Source organism: Meles meles, chromosome 3, assembly GCF_922984935.1.
Source record: "Meles meles chromosome 3, mMelMel3.1 paternal haplotype, whole genome shotgun sequence".
NCBI classification, from domain to species: domain Eukaryota; kingdom Metazoa; phylum Chordata; class Mammalia; order Carnivora; family Mustelidae; genus Meles; species Meles meles.
This window is the reverse complement of record NC_060068.1, coordinates 100,368,224-100,378,980: the sequence shown is the minus strand read 5'-3', so window position 1 is coordinate 100,378,980 and position 10,757 is coordinate 100,368,224. Positions and strand designations below refer to the sequence as shown.

At 46.2% G+C, this 10,757-nt stretch overlaps 1 protein-coding gene across 4 annotated transcripts in view; it reads left to right on the top strand.

The window, feature by feature from the left end:
* The window catches only part of SH3RF2 (SH3 domain containing ring finger 2), a 124,995-nt gene extending 114,672 nt beyond the window's left edge, over window positions 1–10,323 (top strand). For 2 of the 4 annotated variants that reach the window (XR_006817686.1, XM_045999344.1), the window contains exon 11: window positions 6,719–7,590. The gene's annotated coding sequence lies outside the window, so the exon portion shown is untranslated. Of the gene's footprint in view, window positions 1–2,105; window positions 2,123–6,718; window positions 7,591–9,642 lie in introns of those variants that run through there. The other 2 variants (XM_045999346.1, XM_045999345.1) reach the window with 2 other exon arrangements.
* Window positions 10,324–10,757: the final 434 nt, after the last annotated feature.

Here is a 10,757-nt window from a genome sequence, read left to right as displayed (position 1 = left end):
CAGACCGGATGAAGGGCATTTGTGACATCAGAGTTTGACTGCTGTAGGTCACATGTATTCCGGAGGCCAGAGCCATCCTGATGCCCTCCACAATGAATACAGCGACCCCTGGACCACCCAAGAGGACCGTGAGAGCTGGTGGCATTCAGCAGACTGTCACAAAGAAAGCAAAAGCAAGTTGACATCTGAAAGTAAGGAGGCAACAAAACCCCTGGAGGACTAAGGAGGAATTCAAGTCAATAGCGTCGTCCAAGGGTGGTACCCACCCCTTCCCCGCTCCCAGTTCTTTGGGAAGATAGTTTTACAGCTCTGTCAAAGAGAGAGCTGGAAAAGACTTCACTCTCTGAAGAGGACATGTCAGTCATAGCTCTAGTGAGATAGCAACACCGGTTGGAAGGGAATTTTAGATATCAGAACCATGTTTCCAAATATCCCATTCTGCACATTCTATTTATGAGCTCAATTCTTTTTTAAGCTTAAGCTCTTTTTAGATGTTGGCAATTCTGAGAGCCTAAGGCGTCCTCATCATGGAGACCTCCACCAAAGGACTAGACTTTAAAGTTCTGGTCAGCAAGGATTTGGGGATAGCTACACCAGCTAGGTAGCCATCCACTAGAACATTATAAGATACAGAGGAGGAATATAATAATAAAGGGTTTTGGAACCAAGTCATCTGGGTTTCTGTCCCAGCTTTGTCACTCCCTAGTTATGTTTCCCTTGGCAAATAACAAACTTGGATAAGTTACAACACCTGCCTAAACGTTTTCCCCTCAGTAAAATGGGTATCAGAACCTCTACCTCATTGGGCTCTCGGTAGGATTAAGTGAAATCATGCTTGTTCAGCTCTGATTGTTGTATGGGTACATTAAAGGGTTCAATAAATGGTAGTTATTACCAGTAAACGGATATGGAGGCACAATTCAAAATCAGAGAGTACTGTAAAAACGCAGTTCTGTCATACAAACAGAAATAAGAAGGGGAGAGAGCAGTGAGGGAGTGTTTCAGTTGTCAGGGGGCTTCAGGGAGGAGAAACATGTTCCGAAAGACGTTAACATGGAAAAACGTTGTTAGCCATGTGGAGAGAGAGCACCTGGGCTCTGGAATCACAAGTCCCTGGGTTCAAATCCTGGTCTTCTTGGCTCTCTGACCTTGGACCAACTACCCTCTCTGAGACTTTCTTGACTCTGAAGAGTGGCAACAACAACTCAGTCCTTCATAGGGTCAGAGGGAACGTGAAGGGAGCAGGGAGGCCAGATGCTGGTGTGCACAAGGAGTCTAGAAGTGATAGCTGCCGGAGGAGTCTGCGGGAGTGACAGAGGCCCTAAGGCAGGTGAGCTGCGGAGACACTGAGTAGAACAGACTCTTACTAGCTGCCATTCGTTAGCCGTTTGCTCCATGCAGATACTGCGCTAACTTACAGGGAGGGAAGAGCACAGCCAGCCAGATAGCCCAAGTTCAAATCCAGGTTCTGTGTTTCTTCCCTGTGCCCCTCTGGGCAAGTCATTTATCTCCCCAGCCTTTTAGTCCCCTGGCTTGTAAGATGCAGGTAGTAGTCGTTGTTCTTGGAGTGGTGTGGTGGGGAGGAAACGAGGGAATGAACGTAAAGTCATGAGCACCGTGCCCGGCACATAGAAAACGCTCTGTGGCATCAGCTACCATGATTACTCACAGGCATGTTTCCCAGTGAATCCTCACAACAATTCCATGAGTTAAGTGTTAGGAGCCCCTAGTTACTAGATCAAACAACTGAGGCTCACAGGACACATCACTCATCTAAGGTCACGGTAAGCAAGCAGCGGGGCTGGCTCTGTAAGACTAGAAATCTCAGATTTTTGTTCTCTTCACTCGTCACATAAGCTGGGAAACGGCCCACAGCTGAGGTACTAATGACAGTTATTTCCAACGTATCGGTTATCCTAATGCCCATGAGTCTTTCCTCTTCTGATTGCCCCCACCTCGTCCCCTCCCTCACCTGTTGGAGGTGTGAAGTGCAGGCTTGTCGGTGCGCCGGAGCCCAGCTGCTGAGCACACGGGTGCAGCGTCTTTGGGGACTTGCAACTTCTCAAGGCTGACGGTGCTGACGACATGTCCATTCTGCCTTGCAGATGGGTCTGACAGACACAGACTTCCAGCTGGCCGAGATTTCAATGAAAATCCCTCCTCCTAGGCGCCAGGTAATAGAATTACATGCCCCTGGCACACTTTGTAATTCAGAAAATGCATGTGCCGATGAGTCCCTCTCCTGCTGGACACGTCCTGATGACCAAGGGGCTTCAGGCCAGCGTCCTAGCTCTTGCCCTGCTCCCATTTAAAGTCACAGAATATTTTCCTCCTGGGTAGACCACTCATTTGTCTGTTTCCACCCAACAAACTGCTTGAGCACCAAGCGTGTGACAAAACCTTTTGTCCCATAGACCTGGGACACAGCAGTGAACTGTGCAAGGACAGTTCCTGCCTTCGTAAAGGGAAGTAAATGATCAACACACACACAGGACAGCTTCTATATGACAGGAGTTAGGAAGGAAGCAAAGCGACCAGACAAAGAATGGCTGAGCGGGACGAGCCACATTAGGGAGAGTGAGCAGGAATGGTTTCTCCAAGATGGTGGCGTGTGCACTGAGACTGAAGACCGAGAAGGAACCAGTCAGGCAGTGTCGCAGGCAAACAAGCTCAAATGTCAAGGAGATTCATTCATTTATCCAACATTTTTAATCATAAATAAATATGTGTTGAACCAACAATTGAAGAATAGGTTCATCCTCTTTGTTCCTGCCAAGAAGGACCCTCGCACAGGTAGGAGGAGATCTGGGGAGATGCCACATGCATAGAGGCAAGTGGCTGCCCTTTCTCCAGCCCCACTCCCTCTCTGGAAAACAAGGGGACTGGCCCGCACAGCTCTTTGAGCAAAGACTGTGCAACAAGCAAAAAGCAATCGGTCATTTTTAAAAAGCAGTCAGGATGGCTGTTTGGAATTGTGTAGTCAAGGCATGTCATCTGCTTAATTATCATTAGGATATATGTATTGCATTTCCATGTGCGCTCACTCACTCACTCTGATAACACTGTTGCTTGGGGGTCTCCTGCCTCCTCCCTCTCTCCTCCCCACCTCCAGCCCCAAGCTTTCTCTGGCAGAGTAGAGTCAAGTCCAGGCTACAGAACTGAAACACTTGTAGCCCAGGGGTGACTCACTATGTGACTTTGAGCAAATCACTTCACTTCTCTGAGTCTCAATTTTCTCATCCACATAATGGGGTGAATAAAAGAGACCATCTCACAGCAACCATCTAAAGTTTTTTTTTTTTTTAATTTTTTAAGATTTTATTTATTTGACAGAGTAAGCACAAGCAGGGGGAGCAGCAGAGGGAGAGGGAGAAGGAGGCTCCCCACTGATCAGGAAGCCCAACAAGGGGCTCAATCCCAGAACCCCAGGATCATGATCCGAGCTAAAGGCAGACACTTAACCATCTGAGCCACCCAGCTGCCCCTAGAGTTATGATGATCCTTATTTTCAGATTAGTGTGTGAAATTGTCAGAACTCAACGGAACAGAGATTTAGGTCTTTAAGGCAAAGGAAGCTGCAGCAGTGAGTGTGACAATAAGCCCATTTAATGATCTGTCTCCACCTGTAGCGTTTTCCATTCTTGGAGATAATCAAGAAGCAGGATCACAGAAACAGTCTTAAAGACATCTCTCAATTTATCATGATACTTTTGTGCCAACAATTACAGATCCCTTCTATGTGCCAGACACTGTCCTATGTCTTATGTTTACTTATTTAAACTTCTCACCACAACCATACAAAGTAAGTACTATTACTATCCCCCTTTTACGGATAAAGAAACTCGGACCTAGAGCAAGTAAATAACTTCTGCAGGGCCATACAGCTGGGAACTGGTGGAGTTCGGAAATAAACCCGGGCAATCTGACTCCAGTCTAGGCTGCTGACTGCTGACCACCTCATCTACAATGAAACACGAAAGCTTTCCTGCCAACATCAGGTTTTTCTACTTCAGATAGACTTGTCTTCTGAGCAGCCAGTAAACAAAGAGTTACTACCTGCCTCATCCCAAAACCCCTGGCCTGTAGCCCTAGCACTCACAAGGGCTGCGTCCCCCAACTACAGCCAGCCAGCCATAGGTAAATTCACACCTCCCATCACGGATGGGATTTTCGGGTGCCTATTGAAATGTCAGTCGATTTTGGAGTTGAAGTTCTTTCTACATCATTTAGCACAACCCAGAAGGCCAGATTTCCCTTAGCAGTCACTTACTACTTTCCTGCCCCTGCACTCCCTCTCAGAAATGCTACATCACAATAAATGCAGTTCAAAGAGCAAACAAAGCAGCACCATTTCCTTGAGATCCAGACACCATCATCTCAGATCGCCTTGCTTCTGCTCTCAGAGGGACATGCTCCCAGCTGCTGACACCAGGCCCAATCTGCAGATAAAAGCAGCCATTTTCTGGGCCCAAGTGGTATGAACCCAGCTCCAAAGGCGTGTGCCCAGGACCAGCACGAATACCAGTTTCGGTAGACGGAAGAGAAGCGGGGTATATCCAACACCGGTGGCTTCCCTTTTAAGGGCTAAAAGTCATGAACAGCAGCATAGAACTCCAGCCCATGTTGGGGCGTATACAGGGAAGAGAGCGTAATTGCAAATCCTAACTTACTGACACGGCGGGACGCAGAATGCGTCGCAGTAATCTCAGACGTTGTATTCATGCCTGCTTCGCCCGCTGAACGTAAACAGCCACCTGGAGACTCGGACCGCTCTTCCTTGCTATTGCGCGGAATGGAGCACGTCCGCAAATGAGTAAACGCTGCACTGCATTTGCAGGCCCCGCGAGCTCAGGAAAGCTCAGTTTTGAGTCCAAACGCAGCTGCCTGCTGGAAAACTCAAGGCTTCTTCAGGATTGACTCTGCCTTTGGAGAGTGGGGGTTTGGGGGAGCCCCAGTGTTTCCCATAAATTGCTGGCAAGATGGGTTCCCATGCCATCCTGGAAAGAATGAGACTGTGAACATCACTGAAGTTTCCCCAAAGAGAAAACTGATCTGTTAAATCAGCCAGGAGTGCTCGGAGGGCAAAGAAATCAGGCTCAGGTGAAAGCAGTTGGGCAACAGATGGCCAGCTCCCTCTCTGCTCACTTCTGGTTTTACTGGGTTTGCATGGGAACTTGCTCATGGACAGGCTCTGGGGCTGAGACTTTGAGAAGGCAAGTCTTGCTAAGCACTCCTGGACCAGTTTCCCATCAGCCTTTAGGCATCCTTCTGTCCCCCTTCAGCATGAGCAGCTGGGATTTCACTTGCACTGAGGAGGGCCCGGAGCCAAGCAGCAAAGTCCTGGGAGCAGCCAGCTCTGGGGGTTTGTGTTCAGACGGCCTGCCCTCACCTGGTCAGGGGCAGCCCGAGTTGTTGCTGCCCGCCCTTCTGAACATTCTCAGCCTCAGGGAGAAAAAAGGGACTGCAGGCTGGACAGGGCAAGGACAACTCTGGTTATATACGTGGGGATGGTGGGGATACACGTTGAGTTTGGTCATCCAAGTAGAGTATTTGAGGCCTTGGAGAAATTCTGGGGGCTCATGGATTTTAACTTTGTTTTTGAAAGGATTTCAGACTTACAAAAATACTGCTGAAATAGTACAAAAGAATTCCTAAATACCCTTCAAAGCAAGATACCCTAGATACTAACATCTTACCAAGTTTGTTTTTTTCCTCATGTATGATCTTATATAATATATGTTAACATTACCTAAGTATTTAATGTAAATTTTATATATATATAATTTTTCTGAACCATTTGAGAATAAGCTGAAAATCAAATGCCCATCTGTCACTAAACGTTTCAGCCTGTCCCCTAAGCAAGATGTGCTCTTATATAACCACAACACAACGACCAAAGCCAGGAAGGTAACACTGATAAAGAACTGTTAACTAGTCTGATTGAATTACCCTGCTATGTTTTCTGTTGTCTACTCTTTTTCCTTCACAGGAAACAAAAAAATGTAATGTGTTATCTAGGATCCCATCCAGGACCAAATAATGCATTTAATTACCATCTCTCTTTAATTTCTTTCAATCTGGAGCAGTTCCTCAAGATTCACTGTCTTCCGTGACCTTCACATTTTGAAGAATATAGGCCTTTTATTTTGTAGACTCTCTCTCCACTGGGGTTTGTCTGATATTTCTCCATCATTGGACTCAGCCCACTCATTTTTGGCAGTAACAGATAATAATCTTTAGCATCAGATAGAAGTCCCCAAGTCCATGCTATATAAATATAAGGAAAAGCTTTTCCTTATAGTAGAGTGCCAACTACTAAATGTAGAAGGAATTATAGAATTTTTAAAAATTACCATTTGGTGGCCACTAGGCTCATACTTGGTTCATACAAGAATCATCAGTAGATATTAAAATTAGTGGATGAAAGCTTGAAGGGCTCAGAGTATTTCCTCTCATGACACTGATTAATCACAAAGGGGAAAAGAGCAACTTGAGAGCAGAGAAGCCCAGTAGAGAACCACCTTCACCAAAAGACCACAGTTAGCATCACCAGGAGCAGGGAGCTAGAGGCCGTGTACCTCCCAATAGGATGAACACCTCTTCTGTGAAATGAGAAGAAAGGCTTCTGTCCAAAAGGCTTGATAATTTTAAAGAACTATAGTTCTTTCCAGGGTGTGCTCACACAGAATAGAATCTGAAATCTTTTTCACCTTCGCAGACCCTGCCTTGGTCATCTTCCCAGAAGGAGCTAGGACAACTGGGATATGGAAGAGAACACATGATCTGCTTGGATGGAAACTGCTCAATGGGGAGTGTGTGGACCATGTGATAGTCCTCAGACATCAGGGATGGTACTGGAATACCACCAGGCCCGGCTCTGGGACAGAAGGGCAATAGGAGAAGGAACACGTCTGTCCTCAACTAGAGCATACATGGGTGGTGACCCAGGGAACTGGTGACTCACGGGCTGTTCCAGGTTCCAGCAAATTCCCACCCCTCCTGTTATTCTGTCCTTTTGCCAGAGCCAAACTTTATCTTGCCAGTTTCTCACACCTTGGCACCTAACTGACAAATGAAAAGACCAGACATCACATTCCTTCCAGCTCTGTGACTGGCCAGTCTGCGCAGCTCACCTTTGGAGCAGTGGCGGCCTGATACTCTCCTCTTGGATATTCAAGCCAGAGAGGCCAGTGCCTCTTCACAAAGCCCCTAGCTTTCACCCCATCTCCTGACTCCCACCCAAGCATCCTGAGTCCTCCCACCACATCTGTGTTCTTTTCCATTCCGATTCCATGCTATCTTTCCCCCGAAATTGTCTGATTGAGAGGGTTTCTGTTACAACATACTGATTAAAGAAATGAGGACTTGGTACATAAAGGATTTCAGAAGAAAAAAGAAAAAGAAAAAGAAAAATCCATGATGTAATAAGAGAGCTACCACAGACCACAGAGAGGCTATTGTATTCTTCTTTTGTTCAGAAACAAGTCATTTTAAAGAGCAAGTCATTGGATGATCTTCTATGCCTGGTTTTTAAAACTCTAAAATACAAATTTTACACTCAGCGTGGGGCTCAAACTCACAACCCCAAGATCAAGAGTCACGTGCTCTCCCGACTGAGCCAGCCGGCACCCCTACCCTAAAATACAAATTTTAAATTACCTGTGTCAACTAGAGAGAGCCACAGTACTGATAAATGCAATTCAGAAGTACCCTGAGACTCTTCGAGCCAATATATTCTCATCTTCTCCCCATCTTGAGACATCAGTGAGAATTTCATCTTTAAAAGCACTCGCTGCCCTGATTATTAAAGACAATGGACAAGAACACAGCAGTATTTGGAGGCATTGGTTGTTTTAAAGTTCAGGATTATAATTTTGCACTGAAACCTCCTCAGCCTTTCACGCAGTCTTGTAAGCCTTGTAAGCAGGAGCAAGCAGGAGCCAGACCATGAGCCGAGTGAGGACTGTATTTTGTGTTTGCAGGAATGCTTTCTTCTAGGTGAAGCTGCCATGTGCAGGACTCAGACTAGCCCCATCTCTTGGTTAAATGAATAACTGGGGCTTTTTAGCCACAACCTCCTCTCAGTTAACCCCAGGGGAAAGTGATAATAAGCAACAACGACCCAAGCGTATTGGCTTTATCTGCCAGGTGGTGAGTGAGAAGCTAAGAGGTATGGAGAGACCACAGAAAGGATAATTCAGGGATGACAGTGCCTCTCACACATGGTCAGGGATGCGTTGCCAGTTGTCTGTCATCCCTTCTCTCTTAACTACTCTGATTCAGTGTTTGTTCCCTTTCCTCTGGGATGAGTTCAGGTTTGGTTGGCTCCTCTTTTGCCCCAGCAGCAAAGGATTCAGAGATGCTGCCTTCAGATTCCGGATCTCCTTGTTACTACCGTGAGGCCTTAGAGCACACCTATAAATAGGTTTTGGTGACTTCATTTTCCAGAGAAAAGCCATTCAAATGTCAGAGGTGGAAGGAATTTTACTTTTACAGATGATGCTTGGAAAGGTGAGGGACAGGCAGGCTGCCCACACAAAAGCAAGTTGTATGAAATGGGGTGGTGGGTGGACCACAACAACTTCAAGTCCCCAGAACCCATCAGACCACATGGGCTAATTACAGCCTTGTGTTCAAGGGCCTCTCATTCCCCTTTGCTTCTTCTCACATTTTCTTTCTTCTTCTCTCTTGTTCACAGCAACAGGAAATCACCACTCCTAATTTGTACACTTGCTGTTTTTTAAGTCTCCAGGAATTTTCCATGCCTTATCAAGTGGAGGGTTTCGTGGAGATTTAGAATCTGCTTAGGCAATAGACCAAAATATTTTTTTAAAACATTAAATGAAGAATCTGATTTGTTGCCAGCCGAACAGAGGCTTGAGAAAAGCACCCCACTCTCCCTGTTTCCTAAAGTTTTCTGATCCATCTTTGGACTGTCGGTTCCACCATATAGACCACCATAGAGATTCCAAGAAGACATGGGCCAGAAAGTGGTGGGAGAGCGGGGAAGTGGGTGAGGATAAATTAGAATGGCCAGGATGAGGTCGGCCCAGAAATTTACCCTAGAGTACCCAAGGATAGTTGCTAACCACAGAGTCTGGGTTTCATCCTCTGGAATTGTTGCTGCTGCTTATTCCATGGGGCTCGGGGAGAAGGTGTCGTTTAGGGGAAAAGGCGGAAAGACAAAATGGAAGGGGAGAAAAATTCACCCCCCCCCCCAGAAATGCAAGCAGAGAACCTATAGACTGTTGTGTCCTGTTTTTTTAAGTACAGTGTTTTTAGTAGACCAAAAGAGAATCTTGCTGAGGTAATATGTATGTAAGTGATGTTTATAAAATAAGATGTAAAATCTTAATCATTATGGACTGTTGTATAAATAAAGCTTAGGTATATAAAATATAGAAACTTATAAAAAGTTATTTTATAGAGCAGGGGACACTTAAGGACTTTGAAAGTTTTCATATCTTTGTTTCAAAAACTAGAAAGTTCCAAGGCTGGCAGCTTATTTCCTTAGTATATTCCACTGTAAAGGCAAGGAGTTTGGTGGGGTTTTATGTGTTTTCTAGTTTTATAATTTATAACAATCTGTATGGACTACTTTGAAATGTCTGTTGCTTGTGTGTTCATGTTGTTTGCCCACAGGGAGACATCAGAAATTTGTTCCACACTTTGCATCTTGGAAAACCAAAAGAAATTTTCTAGTGAAAAGAAAAATACATAGGACATGACTTCAGTGTTGGGAAACCCTTGGATCTGTACCACTGACAGCTCTTTGCAGGTCTGAGGAAAGGGAAGTTTTATACCAGAGTCGTCGTCTCTCACGTCAGTATTGGGTGTTGGTTCACTTTTCTTCTGGGAAGAAAGCATGTATTCTGGGTCCCTTTTTCCTCCACCTGACAAGTGGAGGAAACCAGAAGTCAGGGCCTTAAGTTGCCTTGCTTTGGGACCACTCTCCACCATCAGCTTTCAAAGAACTGTCCACATCATATTTCTGTTTTCTGTTCCATGATTCCGTGGTAGAACCACTGCTTTTTGGAGCCCAATGAGTTTGCTTTTTACCAGCCAGACTAAAGAGAAGAAGTCAAGGGAAACAGGGGTCCCCTTGCTGGACAGGTCCTCCTGCAGCTCCCACCAGCACAGGAGGCCCACGCCAGAGACCAGGGCCCGCAGTACTGTCTGCTCTCCACAGGGAGGGGCCCATCATGCCAAAGTGGGGACATTACCCAAGTCCCCTTTGTCAGAACTTCGTACTGTTCCCAGCTGGAAGCCTGTGAAGCCCGATGTGTGTTTTAGCATGGAACAATAAAACCGGTTTAGTTGTCCGTCGGGCCTGGTTTTTTCAGTAGCTGGCTTGGAGGGGGAACATGTTATCACAGATTAAATATCAACATTGAGCACTTGATTTTCCCAGAGGATGTTGGTTCCTGGCAGCTGCTCAGGACTGTCCTCCAACAAGGAGGGCCAGGAGGAGAGGAATCATTTTGTCAGACGGGAATGGCTGAGTATCTGTGGGGATGGCTGCCACAACCTCTCAGAGTTCCGCAGGCTGGGTTCATCTCTGGAGAGCAAACTTCCAGCTGGGACAACCCCGCGGGCCCAGGAAGACCTCTTGGCCAGAAGCCTTCTCCGCTTGCTTATTAGTGCAGACGGTAAAGAGCACAGCCTCAAGCACCTAACTGCCTGTCACCTAACAGCTATGCGGCCATGGCCAAACCACTTAGCTACTCTGTGGCTCGGGTCCTTTTCTGGAAAAAGGA